This window comes from Malus domestica, chromosome 04 (assembly GCF_042453785.1).
Source record: "Malus domestica chromosome 04, GDT2T_hap1".
In the NCBI taxonomy this organism is placed as follows: domain Eukaryota; kingdom Viridiplantae; phylum Streptophyta; class Magnoliopsida; order Rosales; family Rosaceae; genus Malus; species Malus domestica.
Genome location: NC_091664.1, coordinates 13,936,470 through 13,954,451, shown reverse-complemented (window position 1 = coordinate 13,954,451; position 17,982 = coordinate 13,936,470).

The following is a 17,982-nucleotide window of genomic DNA, read 5'->3' as shown; positions in this document are numbered from 1 at the left end:
TTGCTTGCATAATCTAAGTTTGATCTTAAAACGTTGTGTTGAAACTAACCTTGTTCTTAATTGGGAAAAGTGTCATTTTATGGTTAAACAAGGCATCGTTTTAGGTCATATAATCTCTGAAAAGGGTATTGAGGTTGATAAGTCGAAAATAGATCTTGTACGTCACTTACCCTCTCCGACTTCGGTTAGAGAGGTTCGTTCGTTTCTTGGCCATGCAGGATTTTATCGTAGGTTCATCAAAGATTTCTCGAAGATAGCACAACCTCTTTGCCGACTCCTACAAAAAGAAGTGGCGTTTGAATTCACCAAGGAGTGCACGGCATCATTCAACCAACTCAAGGAGTTGTTGACCACGGCACCCATCATTGTTCCACCGGATTGGAGTCTACCTTTCGAGCTCATGTGTGATGCGTCCGACTATGCTTTAGGAGCTGTTTTAGGACAAAGAAAGGACAGGAGGCCGCATGTCATTTACTACGCCTCACGGACGTTGAACGATGCACAATTGAACTACTCCACTACGGAAAAAGAACTCCTTGCCGTTGTCTTTGCTTTAGATAAATTTCGATCATATTTAATTGGAACTAAAGTAATTGTTTTCACTGATCATGCAGCTCTGAAGTACTTGCTCACCAAAAAGGAGGCCAAGCCACGGCTAATTCGATGGATATTGCTACTTCAAGAGTTCGACATAGAGATTCGGGACAAGAAGGGAAGTGAAAACATGGTGGCTGACCACCTAAGCCGAATGGTGCATAATGAGGAGTCTTTGCCGATTTTGGAGACATTCCCTGATGAACAATTGCTGTCCATTAAGGTTAGTGCACCTTGGTATGCCGATATTGTTAATTTTTTGGTGTCAAAACGTATTCCAAGTGAGTTCACTAGGCACCAACGTGATAAACTTAGGCATGATGCACGGTTTTATGTGTGGGATGATCCGTACTTATGGAAATTTTGCCCCGATCAGATTATACGTCGTTGTGTGCACGATTCTGAATGTCATTCAATTTTGAGTTTTTGTCATACATATGCATGTGGAGGGCACTTTGGCACACAACGCACTGCCCTTAAGGTGTTACAATGTGGATTCTATTGGCCTAGTATTTTTAAAGATGCTAAAACTTTTTGCTTAACATGTGATAAATGCCAACGAATGGGTGGTATTAGTGCAAAGGACCAAATGCCGCAGGTTTCTATCCTAAATGTTGAAATTTTTGATGTTTGGGGTATTGATTTTATGGGTCCTTTTCCTTCGTCGTATGGTTTTACATATATTTTGCTTGCGGTTGATTATGTGTCGAAGTGGGTGGAAGCAAAGGCCACCCGGACTAATGATTCTAAGGTGGTTGCAGATTTTATTAGAACTAACATTTTTGCAAGGTTCGGAATGCCACGAGTGGTCATTAGTGACGGAGGGTCACACTTTTGCAATCGGACCATTGAAGCGTTACTGAGGAAATACAGTGTCACCAATAAGGTTTCTACACCTTACCATCCTCAAACTAATGGGCAAGCCGAGGTTTCCAACCGTGAGATTAAGCAAATCCTAGAGAAGACCGTTGGGCCAACGAGGAAGGATTGGAGCTTACGGTTAGATGATGCACTTTGGGCGTATCGTACGGCGTACAAAACACCCATTGGGATGTCCCCCTTCCGACTTGTCTATGGCAAGGCGTGCCATCTTCCTGTTGAATTGGAGCACAAAGGACTTTGGGCCATCAAGAAGTTTAACATGAACCTCGAGGAAGCAGGAAGTCAAAGGAGATTGCAATTGAATGAGCTTGATGAGATACGGCGCGAGGCGTACGATAATGCAAGCATTTACAAGCAAAAGACCAAAGCTTTCCATGACAACATGATCCGTGGGAAATCTTTCTCAATTGGGCAGAAAGTGCTATTGTTCAATTCCCGTTTACGTTTGTTTCCCGGTAAGTTACGTTCTAAGTGGATTAGACCGTTTGTTATTACTAACGTATCTTCTTATGGTGCCATCCAGATTCAAAGTCTCAAAACAGGTCATGAATTCCAAGTGAACGGACACCGTTTGAAGCCATATTATGAGAACTTTGTTGAACAAACCGTGGATGATATTTCTTTGGGTGCCGTGGGCACAAATGGAGAATGAATGGGCTTTTCGTCCGGCTGTACGACGTAAAAGAAAGCGCTACTTGGGAGGCAACCCATGCAATTCAACAAAGGAAGACCAAGGAATTACTCCAATTCCAGATTTGCGTTCCTAAACTCTTCACTTTGTTGTTTATTTCGAATCTGCCTCTTTAGTTGTTTTAGTTGCTGTGTGTGTGTTTCTTTTTGTTTGGTGTGATTTTATGCTTGAAACATTGAGAACAATGTTTGATTTAAGTGTGGGGGGGTAACTAAGTGTTTTAGATGCAAATTCGTGGGATTTTATCACCCTTAACTTGGAGACTTGTTCCTTGCTGTTTTTAAGTGTTTTTTAGCAGTTTTGGTGTGTTTTAGTGTGTTTTGATGCAAAAATCCGAAAATCACATAAAAATTTGAAAAATTTGTTTTAAAAACCCAAAAAGAGTTGTTTTTGTGTGTTTGTTTGTGTCTTAGGGTACCTTCCAACACAATGATGAGGATTCAGTTTGTAATCACATGGCTGTTAAAGAGAGTGATTAACATGGATGAAAGTTTGATTTACTCTTTGTTATGCTTAGTTGTGGTTATAACTTATGAATTCACATGCAATCATAAAAGAAAAAATCAGTTTTTGTAACATGCTTGAAGGAAGGAACTCAAACTAACGCTACAACCTTGTGAGACTTGAGCCTAAACATTTATTTGGAGAGTTAAAATCTGTGCATTCTTTGTTTTCTAAAAGTCGTTGCATGATCTCATTATTCTTTGCTTGGTTGCTACTTAGAAGGCGTTTCATCATTTAGTTTCAAATGCTAGAACTCATGCCCATTTCATTCAAAGCATGTCATTGAATTGCATAACACATATTCAAGATGAAGTTGTGTAGTGACCACCACCTTAGCCAAAAAGCCGTGTGCCCTACTCCATTATATGTTTAAGTTTAACCCCATTGAGCCTTGTTTAGCCTTTTCTTTGTTAACCCACATTACCCTCACCTAGCCTAGATTAGGACTATCCATACCCTTGTTCTTAAAGCATAGTAAAGCATGATTCGAATTGAATTCCTTTTGATCTATGTTAGCAGAAAATTAGTGTGGGGGAAGTGTTTTTCATGAGGAATTGTGTGCCATAGGCACGGCAAAGAAAAGAAAAGAAAAAAAAATTTCGTGGAAAAAGAAAAATGGAAGAAAAAAATATGAAAAGTTTGAAAAAAGAGTTGAAAAGTTGAGAAAAAGAGTTCCAAAGTATTGTTTGTTGAAGTAAGGGTCCAAAACAATGAATTCGGCCCTAAGGAGTTGTTTAAGTCTTCCCCTTGTGTTTTAAAGTTAATTTCTGCAATCTAAGTGAATTCTAAGTCTCAATTTCAGTGCTTTGCTTACTATTGCTTGAAGAACGTTTGTTTTCCCTATCCTTTCCTTGTTAACCAACACCCCAAGCCCCATTACAACCCTTAACTTCTATCTTGAGTGTTATGTGTTTCAATTTGTGGAGTTTGAATTTGGTATGAGCATATGGTGTCACTGGTTCTCGCATCTAAGTAGTAGCATTTCATTCATGAGATCGTATCTAAACATGCGTCTTAACTCTAGAAATTGCGTTCTTTGTGAAACATATATGTGAGCATTCGTTTTCATATCTACATCAATCTTCTCACATATGACTAGTGTAGGGTGTGGGGTTAGAAAATCTGAGTGAAAATAGAGTGTATATCTTGTAAGGAATTGAGGGAATTCTCTAAGGCATGTTACCACATTCAAAGCATTGTTTTAATTGATTACTTGTGAACTAGTGAGTAGTGGCTTTAATTAAATATGTGCTTGTGTAAAGATGACTCAAATCTGTGGGGATAACAATCTTTAACATGTCATGTGCATTGGAAATCCCTGAGGCAAACGTTGGAAGGTTTAGGTTGTGTTTTGTTTGTTTTGTTTCATTTTGTTTTTCTTTTGTTTCTTTGTTTTGCTCGAGGACTAGCAAAAGCTAAGTGTGGGGGAATTTGATAGGAGCATATTTATGCGCCTTAGTTAGCTAGTTTTTATGCATTTTCGTTATGTTTTCTTCGTTAAAGTAGTCTTTTAAGCTACTTTCATGTGTTTTCAGGTTTAAAGGACATATTACATGAAATGATGCAATTTGGAGCTTTTGGAGCAAAAAGTGAGCTTGGATTGAAAAGGACATGCTTGGAACACAAGGTTGGGATGAAATTGAAGAGTTGAAGATTTGAGGTTTCCTACTTGAAGTAGGAAAGCTAAGCCTAAAAGTTTCCATTTTGGGTTGATCTTTCCTAAACCGGAATGGCCTTGCGTTTGAGCAACATTAGAAGGTTCCGAAGCGTTGGAAGACACAAAGAAAGGTGTTAGAATATTTTCTCATCCTTGCCGTGGGTTAGGGCTTAGTTTCTCTTGGTTTTGGGCTTTTTAGAAGCCCTATCCACATTCCCACTATCCAGCCGCACCTTTCCCCTTCTAGAACACCTATTTCCTTGCCTTGCAAGGCTTTCTAGAAGCCCTAACCCTAGCCCACTTAATTGCCGCACCCTAGGCCCTTTTCTCACTAAAATTCTGATTGTTTAACCTATTTTTCTGGTGGATTTGGGTTTCTAAAACCCTAATCTGATTTGCTAGGGTTTTTAAGTGCTTATATATATATTTCCACACACTTTGCCGAGGGGATCATTCACACACAATTCAGAAATTCATCCAACCCTATTTCCCCACCTTGCCGCAGCCACCATCACCCTAATACCTCTTAGCCGCCACTTCTCCATCAAACCAGCCACTCCCCACTCCTTGCCGCAACCATTCTACACTTCCAGCCACCATTCTACACCTCCATACACCATCTACACCTCCATACACCATCTAACTCCCTTCTAAAACCAAAATCACATCCAAAAATCCCCTAAACCCTCTCTGCCGCAGCAAGGAGAAGAAGAAAGAGGAGCTTGACGTGCAGAAATTCAAAGTGGAATTGTTGGGCGTTTTAGGTGTAATCTTTCTTATGTCTTCGATGTTTCAATTCAATAAACTTTGTGTTGTGAGTATGAGAAACTAAACCCCCTTAGTTGGGGGGTAATTCGAAACCATGTACATGCTTGCAATATGATTTGATTACATTCAGTTGTTATTTCATAAGTTGTGGATTCAATTCGTTCATCTACTTGATTGATAACTTATTTGTGTATGTTGATTGAGAGTGCACGCTTAGTTTTCATGCATGAATATGATGCTAGATTATGAGGGAGTTTCACCTAATAGTTACAATCTTATAATCACAAGTAGTGAAGGTCGCTTGAAAACGATCGCGTTGAATGAATTCTTAGCATAAGTTTCATGCAATTCATAGTAACAAATGCTTCGTCAATGCTTATGTTTTTCATAGAACGTAATGATTCGTGCTTGTATCTCTATTATGCAATTCATGTAGGGAACTTGTAGGGAATGTTTTGGGTTGTCGTATGCAATCATCCAACCTAATAACTTGTGGAAAAACTGAGGGTTAATTAGTGCAATTCACGGTTAATTTGGGGCGTTGAGTATTTATAATTTATTGGAAGAACAACTGAAAATCGTTTCGTTTGCAAGTGTGACATGTGTGGAGAAGAACCTCCTAACTAGCCTTTTATCCATCCTTTTCATCCAAAAACGTTTTACAATCTGTTTAGTTTTAAGTTTCTGTTTTGTTTTCAATTTTCGTCCAAAACAAATCCCCCTTTATTTTGAAATCTTAGATTAGTTAGAAAGTGTTTTGATTTGTGTTTCTAAGTGTTTTGATTCAAGTTTTCACCCAATTTCGTCCAAGTTCTTGTTAGGTTCTCAAAACTGCCCAGAAAGTGGTTTTTAGGCAGTTTTGAGTCATTAGGTTGCTGTTTTGAGTTTTAGGTTTGTTTAAGTGTTTTAACCTTTAGTTTTGCATTCTTTGAGTCTAGTTTAGTGTTTTAAACTTTGTTTTTGAGTTTTTAAGTCAGTTCCCAAGTGTTTAGCAATCCCTCCTAATCCCCGGTCTAGAACGATCCCTACTTACATCTTTGCTACAATTTGACAAAAAGAGGGTTTAATTTGTGTGCTTATCTATTTCGCATCAAATTTTTGGCGCCGTTGCCGGGGATTAGCAATTTTGCTAATCCCTTGGATTGTTTTTGTTTCTTTTATTTCACTTTGTTTCTGACTTTGTTTAAGTTTCTGACCTAATTTTGTTTCTTGTTTCTTAGGTACTAATGTATGACTAGAAGCTCTCAACCGATTCGTGCGAACATCTTGGATTTTGACGACGATTTTGAGAGGAAGTTGAGAAGAGCTAGAAACCAGCAAGAACACCATCCACCCAATTCCGAATCTGACCTTGAAGAAAACGTACAAGAAGAGGAGGAGGAAGCCACGGCAGGGATATTTGAAGAAGTCCAAGGCATGGCGGTGGACAACCGTACACTCAAGGAGCTTTCCGCCTCAGGTTTGGATAATGCCGCACCCTTGTGCATCCAATACCCCGTGGCTGCCCAAGGTAAGACAGACGAGTTTGAATTAAAGTCAAGTTTGCTTCATCATATTCCTAAATACCATGGCTTGTCCATGGAAGATCCTAACAAACATTTGAAAGAATTTGAAGTAGTTTGCTCTAGTATGACTCCCATCAATGTTGACGGAAGTATCTTGAAGATGAAGGCTTTTCCATTCTCTTTGATGGATAAAGCCAAGGATTGGTTATACGAGTTAGCTCCCGGCACTGTCACTTCTTGGGAGAGTATGAAGAGAGCATACTTGGAGAAGTTCTTTCCAACTTCTCGCATCATCCTCCTACGCAAAAAGATAAGCGGAATTCAGCAAGAAGAAGGTGAGTCTTTTCCTACATATTATGAATGGTTTAAATCACTTGTTGCTTCTTGTCCACAGCATCAGATGAAGGAGGAGTTGCTTTTGCAATACTTCTACGAGGGTCTCCTACCTCTAGAACGTCAAATGCTTGATGCTTCGGCGGGGGGAGCATTGGTGGACAAAACACCCATGGCTGCTAAGGTCTTGATTGCTAATAGAGCGTTGAACGCTCAACAGTACGAGGGTGTAGGCCAAAGAGGACCCCCACGGCACCAAGTACATGAGGTAAGTTCAACTTCCGATCTTCATTCACAATTGGCTAATCTTACTTCTATTGTTTCACAGATGGCCGAGGGAATGAAGATGCAAGGACCTGTGATATGTGGCGTATGTACTATCCAAGGACATGTCTCCGAAAAATGTCCTCAACTCATCGAGAATGGCAGATGGGAGAGTGCGAATGCCATTGGGTTTCAAAGCCAAAATCAGTCAAGACATGATCCATACTCCAACACGTATAATCCGGGGTGGCGAGACCACCCAAATTTCAAGTGGAGGGATCCCCAACAACCTCAAAACCAAGGAAGCTTTAGGCAACAACCCCCGGGATTCTTTCCCAAAACCTACGGCCAACCCCAAAATCAAGCCCAATCCGGCCCAAGTGCCTCAGGTACGTCTCTTGACAATGATGCCCTTCTTAAGATACTAACTAAGTTGTCTAATGGGCAGGAAGATCAAGCTAAGGCTATGCAAAACCAAGATAAAAGGGTGGATCAACTTGAGAAACAAATTGGGCAGATTGCCGAGTTTGTAGGTAAGTTTCGAGATCCCGGACAACTCCCTAGTTCCACCATTCCAAATCCAAAAGGAGGGTTTGAATCAGCCAAAGCAATCACCCTAAGAAGTGGTAAGGAAGTTGGGGCAGGTGCTACATCAAAAACAGGTCATAACGAGGATGAAATTTTGCAAATGGAAGAGGTGGAATCAAGGCTGCCCACGGCAAAGGTGGTTCCACCTTTACCGCAAGCTCCTAGTATCCCAAATCTGGCCAATTCGTCCCACAAAGGTAAGAATGTGTCCAATTCAGTTCATACTAATGTTTTCCCTTCAAATGTGCCTTTTCCTAGTAGGTTCATGCAAACGAAGAAAGAAGAGGCAGAAAAGGATATCCTTGAAACCTTTCGGAAAGTTCAAGTTAACATACCTTTGTTAGATGCAATCAAGCAAGTTCCGAGGTATGCTAAGTTCTTGAAAGAGTTGTGTACCACTAGGAAGAGGATGTCGACTAAGGAAGTGGTAAAGGTAGGTGAGAATGTGTTCGCCATCTTGCAACGCAAACTACCTCCCAAATGCAAAGATCCAGGTAGTTTTACCATTCCTTGTGTCATTGGGAACACTAGATTTGAATCTGCCATGCTTGATTTAGGTGCTTCTATAAATGTTATGCCATATTCCATTTATGCATCTATGAACTTAGGAGCATTGTCTTTGTTTTCTAAAAGTCGTTGCATGATCTCATTATTCTTTGCTTGGTTGCTACTTAGAAGGCGTTTCATCATTTAGTTTCAAATGCTAGAACTCATGCCCATTTCATTCAAAGCATGTCATTGAATTGCATAACACATATTCAAGATGAAGTTGTGTAGTGACCACCACCTTAGCCAAAAAGCCGTGTGCCCTACTCCATTATATGTTTAAGTTTAACCCCCATTGAGCCTTGTTTAGCCTTTTCTTTGTTAACCCACATTACCCTCACCTAGCCTAGATTAGGACTATCCATACCCTTGTTCTTAAAGCATAGTAAAGCATGATTCGAATTGAATTCCTTTTGATCTATGTTAGCAGAAAATTAGTGTGGGGGAAGTGTTTTTCATGAGGAATTGTGTGCCATAGGCACGGCAAAGAAAAGAAAAGAAAAAAAAATTTCGTGGAAAAAGAAAAATGGAAGAAAAAAATATGAAAAGTTTGAAAAAAGAGTTGAAAAGTTGAGAAAAAGAGTTCCAAAGTATTGTTTGTTGAAGTAAGGGTCCAAAACAATGAATTCGGCCCTAAGGAGTTGTTTAAGTCTTCCCCTTGTGTTTTAAAGTTAATTTCTGCAATCTAAGTGAATTCTAAGTCTCAATTTCAGTGCTTTGCTTACTATTGCTTGAAGAACGTTTGTTTTCCCTATCCTTTCCTTGTTAACCAACACCCCAAGCCCCATTACAACCCTTAACTTCTATCTTGAGTGTTATGTGTTTCAATTTGTGGAGTTTGAATTTGGTATGAGCATATGGTGTCACTGGTTCTCGCATCTAAGTAGTAGCATTCAATTCATGAGATCGTATCTAAACATGCGTCTTAACTCTAGAAATTGCGTTCTTTGTGAAACATATATGTGAGCATTCGTTTTCATATCTACATCAATCTTCTCACATATGACTAGTGTAGGGTGTGGGGTTAGAAAATCTGAGTGAAAATAGAGTGTATATCTTGTAAGGAATTGAGGGAATTCTCTAAGGCATGTTACCACATTCAAAGCATTGTTTTAATTGATTACTTGTGAACTAGTGAGTAGTGGCTTTAATTAAATATGTGCTTGTGTAAAGATGACTCAAATCTGTGGGGATAACAATCTTTAACATGTCATGTGCATTGGAAATCCCTGAGGCAAACGTTGGAAGGTTTAGGTTGTGTTTTGTTTGTTTTGTTTCATTTTGTTTTTCTTTTGTTTCTTTGTTTTGCTCGAGGACTAGCAAAAGCTAAGTGTGGGGGAATTTGATAGGAGCATATTTATGCGCCTTAGTTAGCTAGTTTTTATGCATTTTCGTTATGTTTTCTTCGTTAAAGTAGTCTTTTAAGCTACTTTCATGTGTTTTCAGGTTTAAAGGACATATTACATGAAATGATGCAATTTGGAGCTTTTGGAGCAAAAAGTGAGCTTGGATTGAAAAGGACATGCTTGGAACACAAGGTTGGGATGAAATTGAAGAGTTGAAGATTTGAGGTTTCCTACTTGAAGTAGGAAAGCTAAGCCTAAAAGTTTCCATTTTGGGTTGATCTTTCCTAAACCGGAATGGCCTTGCGTTTGAGCAACATTAGAAGGTTCCGAAGCGTTGGAAGACACAAAGAAAGGTGTTAGAATATTTTCTCATCCTTGCCGTGGGTTAGGGCTTAGTTTCTCTTGGTTTTGGGCTTTTTAGAAGCCCTATCCACATTCCCACTATCCAGCCGCACCTTTCCCCTTCTAGAACACCTATTTCCTTGCCTTGCAAGGCTTTCTAGAAGCCCTAACCCTAGCCCACTTAATTGCCGCACCCTAGGCCCTTTTCTCACTAAAATTCTGATTGTTTAACCTATTTTTCTGGTGGATTTGGGTTTCTAAAACCCTAATCTGATTTGCTAGGGTTTTTAAGTGCTTATATATATATTTCCACACACTTTGCCGAGGGGATCATTCACACACAATTCAGAAATTCATCCAACCCTATTTCCCCACCTTGCCGCAGCCACCATCACCCTAATACCTCTTAGCCGCCACTTCTCCATCAAACCAGCCACTCCCCACTCCTTGCCGCAACCATTCTACACTTCCAGCCACCATTCTACACCTCCATACACCATCTACACCTCCATACACCATCTAACTCCCTTCTAAAACCAAAATCACATCCAAAAATCCCCTAAACCCTCTCTGCCGCAGCAAGGAGAAGAAGAAAGAGGAGCTTGACGTGCAGAAATTCAAAGTGGAATTGTTGGGCGTTTTAGGTGTAATCTTTCTTATGTCTTCGATGTTTCAATTCAATAAACTTTGTGTTGTGAGTATGAGAAACTAAACCCCCTTAGTTGGGGGGTAATTCGAAACCATGTACATGCTTGCAATATGATTTGATTACATTCAGTTGTTATTTCATAAGTTGTGGATTCAATTCGTTCATCTACTTGATTGATAACTTATTTGTGTATGTTGATTGAGAGTGCACGCTTAGTTTTCATGCATGAATATGATGCTAGATTATGAGGGAGTTTCACCTAATAGTTACAATCTTATAATCACAAGTAGTGAAGGTCGCTTGAAAACGATCGCGTTGAATGAATTCTTAGCATAAGTTTCATGCAATTCATAGTAACAAATGCTTCGTCAATGCTTATGTTTTTCATAGAACGTAATGATTCGTGCTTGTATCTCTATTATGCAATTCATGTAGGGAACTTGTAGGGAATGTTTTGGGTTGTCGTATGCAATCATCCAACCTAATAACTTGTGGAAAAACTGAGGGTTAATTAGTGCAATTCACGGTTAATTTGGGGCGTTGAGTATTTATAATTTATTGGAAGAACAACTGAAAATCGTTTCGTTTGCAAGTGTGACATGTGTGGAGAAGAACCTCCTAACTAGCCTTTTATCCATCCTTTTCATCCAAAAACGTTTTACAATCTGTTTAGTTTTAAGTTTCTGTTTTGTTTTCAATTTTCGTCCAAAACAAATCCCCCTTTATTTTGAAATCTTAGATTAGTTAGAAAGTGTTTTGATTTGTGTTTCTAAGTGTTTTGATTCAAGTTTTCACCCAATTTCGTCCAAGTTCTTGTTAGGTTCTCAAAACTGCCCAGAAAGTGGTTTTTAGGCAGTTTTGAGTCATTAGGTTGCTGTTTTGAGTTTTAGGTTTGTTTAAGTGTTTTAACCTTTAGTTTTGCATTCTTTGAGTCTAGTTTAGTGTTTTAAACTTTGTTTTTGAGTTTTTAAGTCAGTTCCCAAGTGTTTAGCAATCCCTCCTAATCCCCGGTCTAGAACGATCCCTACTTACATCTTTGCTACAATTTGACAAAAAGAGGGTTTAATTTGTGTGCTTATCTATTTCGCATCAAATTTTTGGCGCCGTTGCCGGGGATTAGCAATTTTGCTAATCCCTTGGATTGTTTTTGTTTCTTTTATTTCACTTTGTTTCTGACTTTGTTTAAGTTTCTGACCTAATTTTGTTTCTTGTTTCTTAGGTACTAATGTATGACTAGAAGCTCTCAACCGATTCGTGCGAACATCTTGGATTTTGACGACGATTTTGAGAGGAAGTTGAGAAGAGCTAGAAACCAGCAAGAACACCATCCACCCAATTCCGAATCTGACCTTGAAGAAAACGTACAAGAAGAGGAGGAGGAAGCCACGGCAGGGATATTTGAAGAAGTCCAAGGCATGGCGGTGGACAACCGTACACTCAAGGAGCTTTCCGCCTCAGGTTTGGATAATGCCGCACCCTTGTGCATCCAATACCCCGTGGCTGCCCAAGGTAAGACAGACGAGTTTGAATTAAAGTCAAGTTTGCTTCATCATATTCCTAAATACCATGGCTTGTCCATGGAAGATCCTAACAAACATTTGAAAGAATTTGAAGTAGTTTGCTCTAGTATGACTCCCATCAATGTTGACGGAAGTATCTTGAAGATGAAGGCTTTTCCATTCTCTTTGATGGATAAAGCCAAGGATTGGTTATACGAGTTAGCTCCCGGCACTGTCACTTCTTGGGAGAGTATGAAGAGAGCATACTTGGAGAAGTTCTTTCCAACTTCTCGCATCATCCTCCTACGCAAAAAGATAAGCGGAATTCAGCAAGAAGAAGGTGAGTCTTTTCCTACATATTATGAATGGTTTAAATCACTTGTTGCTTCTTGTCCACAGCATCAGATGAAGGAGGAGTTGCTTTTGCAATACTTCTACGAGGGTCTCCTACCTCTAGAACGTCAAATGCTTGATGCTTCGGCGGGGGGAGCATTGGTGGACAAAACACCCATGGCTGCTAAGGTCTTGATTGCTAATAGAGCGTTGAACGCTCAACAGTACGAGGGTGTAGGCCAAAGAGGACCCCCACGGCACCAAGTACATGAGGTAAGTTCAACTTCCGATCTTCATTCACAATTGGCTAATCTTACTTCTATTGTTTCACAGATGGCCGAGGGAATGAAGATGCAAGGACCTGTGATATGTGGCGTATGTACTATCCAAGGACATGTCTCCGAAAAATGTCCTCAACTCATCGAGAATGGCAGATGGGAGAGTGCGAATGCCATTGGGTTTCAAAGCCAAAATCAGTCAAGACATGATCCATACTCCAACACGTATAATCCGGGGTGGCGAGACCACCCAAATTTCAAGTGGAGGGATCCCCAACAACCTCAAAACCAAGGAAGCTTTAGGCAACAACCCCCGGGATTCTTTCCCAAAACCTACGGCCAACCCCAAAATCAAGCCCAATCCGGCCCAAGTGCCTCAGGTACGTCTCTTGACAATGATGCCCTTCTTAAGATACTAACTAAGTTGTCTAATGGGCAGGAAGATCAAGCTAAGGCTATGCAAAACCAAGATAAAAGGGTGGATCAACTTGAGAAACAAATTGGGCAGATTGCCGAGTTTGTAGGTAAGTTTCGAGATCCCGGACAACTCCCTAGTTCCACCATTCCAAATCCAAAAGGAGGGTTTGAATCAGCCAAAGCAATCACCCTAAGAAGTGGTAAGGAAGTTGGGGCAGGTGCTACATCAAAAACAGGTCATAACGAGGATGAAATTTTGCAAATGGAAGAGGTGGAATCAAGGCTGCCCACGGCAAAGGTGGTTCCACCTTTACCGCAAGCTCCTAGTATCCCAAATCTGGCCAATTCGTCCCACAAAGGTAAGAATGTGTCCAATTCAGTTCATACTAATGTTTTCCCTTCAAATGTGCCTTTTCCTAGTAGGTTCATGCAAACGAAGAAAGAAGAGGCAGAAAAGGATATCCTTGAAACCTTTCGGAAAGTTCAAGTTAACATACCTTTGTTAGATGCAATCAAGCAAGTTCCGAGGTATGCTAAGTTCTTGAAAGAGTTGTGTACCACTAGGAAGAGGATGTCGACTAAGGAAGTGGTAAAGGTAGGTGAGAATGTGTCCGCCATCTTGCAACGCAAACTACCTCCCAAATGCAAAGATCCAGGTAGTTTTACCATTCCTTGTGTCATTGGGAACACTAGATTTGAATCTGCCATGCTTGATTTAGGTGCTTCTATAAATGTTATGCCATATTCCATTTATGCATCTATGAACTTAGGAGCATTGAAAAATGATGGGGTAATAATACAATTGGCCGATAGATCTAACGCTTATCCAAAGGGAGTTTTGGAAGATGTTCTTGTGCAGGTTAATCATTTAGTTTTCCCGGCGGATTTCTATGTCCTCGAAATGGATGAATCGGACCATGCTCCTTCGCTGCCCATTCTACTTGGAAGGCCATTCATGAAGACGGCCCGGACGAAGATTGACGTGTATAGTAGAACTTTGTCCATGGAATTCGATGGGGAAGTTGTTAATTTTAATCTTTCTGATTCCATTAAATACCCTAGTGAGGATCATTCATGCTTTTCTATTGATATAATTGACTCTTTGGCGCAGGGATATCTAGACGATTTGAATAACGATGCGCTAGAGAAAGTCATTACACGAGGCATGGAACTCAAAACCAAGGGGGCAGATTCTAGTGTAAACCACGGCATACATGGACTAGGCCATGCCGTGCCCCCTAATGAGGAAATAATTGAAGTTGTGGCTGCCCTTGAGTCCTCACCTAAGCTTGATGGTAAGTATACTACCCGTGAGTCCATTCCCATTTCGACTAACAAATTGCTTCCATCCATAATTCAGGCACCTATCCTTGAACTCAAGCCTTTGCCAAGCCATTTGAAGTACATTTTCTTGGGAGAAAATGAAACACTACCTGCCATTATTTCCTCATCCCTCACGGTACAAGAGGAGGAGAAATTGCTTCGAGTTTTGAAGGAGTTCAAATCTGCCCTAGGTTGGACATTGGCCGATATTAAAGGTATAAGCCCTACAACTTGTATGCATCACATATTTCTTGAGGAGGGGGCCAAACCAACTAGACAGGCTCAACGCCGTCTCAACCCTCCGATGATGGAAGTAGTGAAAAAGGAGATCATAAAGCTTCTAGATTGTGGGGTTATCTATCCAATCTCGGATAGTAAGTGGGTTTCGCCCGTTCAACGCGTACCAAAGAAATCCGGAGTGACGGTGGTAGCTAATGCCGAGAATGAGCTTGTCCCTCAACGTATTCAAACCGGTTGGAGGGTGTGCATTGACTATAGGAAGCTAAACACCACCACGAGGAAGGATCACTTCCCATTGCCGTTCATTGACCAAATGCTTGAGAGGTTAGCGGGTTATGCTTTCTATTGTTTTCTTGATGGTTATTCTGGTTATAATCAAATTGTCATTTCACCCGAGGACCAAGAAAAAACCACTTTTACATGCCCGTTTGGTACATTTGCATATCGTCGCATGCCTTTTGGTTTATGTAATGCACCTGCTACATTTCAAAGATGCATGATGAGCATATTTTCTGATTACGTAGAAAAGATAATTGAAGTGTTTATGGATGATTTTAGCGTATTTGGTGATTCGTTTGATAGTTGCTTGCATAATCTAAGTTTGATCTTAAAACGTTGTGTTGAAACTAACCTTGTTCTTAATTGGGAAAAGTGTCATTTTATGGTTAAACAAGGCATCGTTTTAGGTCATATAATCTCTGAAAAGGGTATTGAGGTTGATAAGTCGAAAATAGATCTTGTACGTCACTTACCCTCTCCGACTTCGGTTAGAGAGGTTCGTTCGTTTCTTGGCCATGCAGGATTTTATCGTAGGTTCATCAAAGATTTCTCGAAGATAGCACAACCTCTTTGCCGACTCCTACAAAAAGAAGTGGCGTTTGAATTCACCAAGGAGTGCACGGCATCATTCAACCAACTCAAGGAGTTGTTGACCACGGCACCCATCATTGTTCCACCGGATTGGAGTCTACCTTTCGAGCTCATGTGTGATGCGTCCGACTATGCTTTAGGAGCTGTTTTAGGACAAAGAAAGGACAGGAGGCCGCATGTCATTTACTACGCCTCACGGACGTTGAACGATGCACAATTGAACTACTCCACTACGGAAAAAGAACTCCTTGCCGTTGTCTTTGCTTTAGATAAATTTCGATCATATTTAATTGGAACTAAAGTAATTGTTTTCACTGATCATGCAGCTCTGAAGTACTTGCTCACCAAAAAGGAGGCCAAGCCACGGCTAATTCGATGGATATTGCTACTTCAAGAGTTCGACATAGAGATTCGGGACAAGAAGGGAAGTGAAAACATGGTGGCTGACCACCTAAGCCGAATGGTGCATAATGAGGAGTCTTTGCCGATTTTGGAGACATTCCCTGATGAACAATTGCTGTCCATTAAGGTTAGTGCACCTTGGTATGCCGATATTGTTAATTTTTTGGTGTCAAAACGTATTCCAAGTGAGTTCACTAGGCACCAACGTGATAAACTTAGGCATGATGCACGGTTTTATGTGTGGGATGATCCGTACTTATGGAAATTTTGCCCCGATCAGATTATACGTCGTTGTGTGCACGATTCTGAATGTCATTCAATTTTGAGTTTTTGTCATACATATGCATGTGGAGGGCACTTTGGCACACAACGCACTGCCCTTAAGGTGTTACAATGTGGATTCTATTGGCCTAGTATTTTTAAAGATGCTAAAACTTTTTGCTTAACATGTGATAAATGCCAACGAATGGGTGGTATTAGTGCAAAGGACCAAATGCCGCAGGTTTCTATCCTAAATGTTGAAATTTTTGATGTTTGGGGTATTGATTTTATGGGTCCTTTTCCTTCGTCGTATGGTTTTACATATATTTTGCTTGCGGTTGATTATGTGTCGAAGTGGGTGGAAGCAAAGGCCACCCGGACTAATGATTCTAAGGTGGTTGCAGATTTTATTAGAACTAACATTTTTGCAAGGTTCGGAATGCCACGAGTGGTCATTAGTGACGGAGGGTCACACTTTTGCAATCGGACCATTGAAGCGTTACTGAGGAAATACAGTGTCACCAATAAGGTTTCTACACCTTACCATCCTCAAACTAATGGGCAAGCCGAGGTTTCCAACCGTGAGATTAAGCAAATCCTAGAGAAGACCGTTGGGCCAACGAGGAAGGATTGGAGCTTACGGTTAGATGATGCACTTTGGGCGTATCGTACGGCGTACAAAACACCCATTGGGATGTCCCCCTTCCGACTTGTCTATGGCAAGGCGTGCCATCTTCCTGTTGAATTGGAGCACAAAGGACTTTGGGCCATCAAGAAGTTTAACATGAACCTCGAGGAAGCAGGAAGTCAAAGGAGATTGCAATTGAATGAGCTTGATGAGATACGGCGCGAGGCGTACGATAATGCAAGCATTTACAAGCAAAAGACCAAAGCTTTCCATGACAACATGATCCGTGGGAAATCTTTCTCAATTGGGCAGAAAGTGCTATTGTTCAATTCCCGTTTACGTTTGTTTCCCGGTAAGTTACGTTCTAAGTGGATTAGACCGTTTGTTATTACTAACGTATCTTCTTATGGTGCCATCCAGATTCAAAGTCTCAAAACAGGTCATGAATTCCAAGTGAACGGACACCGTTTGAAGCCATATTATGAGAACTTTGTTGAACAAACCGTGGATGATATTTCTTTGGGTGCCGTGGGCACAAATGGAGAATGAATGGGCTTTTCGTCCGGCTGTACGACGTAAAAGAAAGCGCTACTTGGGAGGCAACCCATGCAATTCAACAAAGGAAGACCAAGGAATTACTCCAATTCCAGATTTGCGTTCCTAAACTCTTCACTTTGTTGTTTATTTCGAATCTGCCTCTTTAGTTGTTTTAGTTGCTGTGTGTGTGTTTCTTTTTGTTTGGTGTGATTTTATGCTTGAAACATTGAGAACAATGTTTGATTTAAGTGTGGGGGGGTAACTAAGTGTTTTAGATGCAAATTCGTGGGATTTTATCACCCTTAACTTGGAGACTTGTTCCTTGCTGTTTTTAAGTGTTTTTTAGCAGTTTTGGTGTGTTTTAGTGTGTTTTGATGCAAAAATCCGAAAATCACATAAAAATTTGAAAAATTTGTTTTAAAAACCCAAAAAGAGTTGTTTTTGTGTGTTTGTTTGTGTCTTAGGGTACCTTCCAACACAATGATGAGGATTCAGTTTGTAATCACATGGCTGTTAAAGAGAGTG